Source organism: Eschscholzia californica, unplaced genomic scaffold (assembly GCF_041429995.1).
Source record: "Eschscholzia californica isolate CP2 unplaced genomic scaffold, dmEscCali1.0.p SCAF_9, whole genome shotgun sequence".
Classification (NCBI taxonomy): Eukaryota; Viridiplantae; Streptophyta; class Magnoliopsida; order Ranunculales; family Papaveraceae; genus Eschscholzia; species Eschscholzia californica.
Genome location: NW_028238516.1, coordinates 20,001 through 22,500, shown reverse-complemented (window position 1 = coordinate 22,500; position 2,500 = coordinate 20,001).

Sequence of the window (2,500 nt, the reverse complement as noted above, 5' to 3'; positions counted from 1 at the left end):
CCGAGGCACGGGACGCCCGAGCTGTTGCTCGGGCCGGCACGGGACGCGCATGGGACAGCCCGGGACGGCATGGGACGCCCTCGCTACAGCTCGGGACGGCCAGGTACGCCCGAGACTTGGCTCGGGACGGCCTGGGACGCCCTCGCCATAGCTCGGGACGGCCTGGGACGCCAGAGACTAGGCTCGGGACGGCCTCGGCACAGCTCGGGACGGCCTGGGACGCCCTTGCCACAGCTCGGGACGGCCTGGGACGCCCTTGCCACAGCTCGGGACGGCCTGGGACGCCCGAGACTTTGCTCGGGACGGCCTGGGACGGCCTCGGCACAGCTCGGGACGGCCTGGGACGCCCGAGACTTTGCTCGGGACGGCCTGGGACGCCCGAGACTTGGCTCGGGACGGCCTGGGACGCCCTCGCTACAGCTCGGGACGCCCTGGGACGGCCTCGACACAGCTCGGGACGCCCTGGGACGTCCGAGACTTTGCTCGGGCCGGCCTGGGACGCCCGAGACTTGGCTCGGGACGGCCTGGGACGCCCGAGACTTGGCTCGGGACGGCCTGGGACGCCCGAGACTTGGCTCGGGACGGCCTGGGACGCGCTCGGCACAGCTCGGGACAGGCCGGGACGCCCGAGCCGAGCTTCGGGTCGCACGAAATCTCTTCGTATTCCGACATATTAGAAGCTTCCCATCATGTAGTAGGCCGAGCTTTGCCCTTTGGATGCCCTATGGTGCTTGGCGAGCACTAGGGAACGTGCCAGCACAAGTGCTGTGCACGCTCTGGGGAAGGAGCTCAACCCTCCCCCTTATAGTGCAAAGTTATTGTTTTTCCTATTTTCACAAGGAAACATCAATTTTTTAACCAAGCATACTGGGCCTTTACTCCTTCGTTACTCGTCGGAATCCAGCAAACTTATACTCGTCGGAAAGGTCTTTTCGCAAGGATTTTTTTGATATATTATAATAGCGATTCCGATAAATATTTATTTTTCTATGAATTTTTAAGTGAATAAACACCGGAAAATTCATAAAAAATAGAAAAAAAAATATTTTCCTCCGTTTCTTTTCTCCAATAATTCATAAATAATACCTCAATAGTATTAATGAAGAGAGAGTCGAAGTGGCCCGGGTGGATTTCGAAATGTCCCACGACCCCATAGAATGCACGGGCCAGCCGAGCCAAAAGAATGGGACGCGCACGGGACAGCATTGGTCAGGCTCGGGACGGCACGGGACAGCACGGGACGCGCATGGGACAGCACGGGACGCGAATGGGACGGCCTTGCTAAGGCTCGGGACGGCATGGGACAGCTCGGGACGCGCATGGGACGGCACGGGACGCGCATGGGACGGCCTTGGTGAGGCACGGGACGGCCTTGGTCAGGCTCGGGACGCGCATGGGACGGCACGGGACGGCCTTTGTGAGGCTCGGACGGCTCGGGACGGCATGGGACAACTCGGGACGCGCATGGGACGGCACGGGACGCGCATGGGACGGCCTTGGTGAGGCACGGGACGGCCTTGGTCAGGCTCGGGACGCGCATGGGACGGCACGGGACGGCCTTTGTGAGGCTCGGACGGCACGGGACGCGCATGGGACGGCCTTGGCGAGGCTCGGGACGGCATGGGACAGCACGGGACGGCCTCGGCACAGCTCGGACGGCACGGGACGCGCATGGGACGGCCTCGGCACAGCTCGGACGGCACGGGACGGCCTTGGCGAGGCTCGGGACGGCAAGGGACGGCCTCGGCACAGCTCGGGACGGCACGAGACGCGCATGGGACGGCCTTGGTGAGGCTCGGACGGCACGGGACGCGCATGGGACATCATGGGACGCACATGGGACACCTTATGGGGATCATCAAGGCGTCTTGCACGGGACATTCTTTCCCACGAAGGGCATTTACATGGGACATCTTAGGAGTCGAGAGCCGGCACACGGGACAACGTAGTTCACACGCACGGAACACTTTACTTTCGTTTGGAACGTCGTGGGATCTTTATGTTCCCATTAGCACCGAACCTTTAACATGCTAGGAAGCTATGTTCGATCTTCTCGAAGTGTCGATGGAACTTCGATGGATACACATCCGATCCGATGTTATGATGATGTACTTTCTCCGAGATCGATGTTGGGGCCGTATTCCGATGTCATGATGATGTACTTTCTCCGAGATCGATGTGACGGCCTTGGTAAGGCATAGTTCGGCCTTGGTAAGGCATGGGTCGGCCTTGCTAAGGCATGGGATGGCCTTCGTAAGGCATGGGACGGTCTTGTAAGGCACGGGACGCGCATGGGACGGCCTTGTAAGGCATGGGACGACCTTCGTAAGGCGTGGGTCGGCCTTGTAAGGCTCGGGACGCCATGGGACGGCACGAGACGCGCATGGGACGGCCTTGGTGAGGCTCGGACGGCACGGGACGCGCATGCGACGGCCTTGTAAGGCTCAGGACGGCACGGGACAGCACGGGACGCGCAAGGGACGGCCTTGGTATGCCTCGG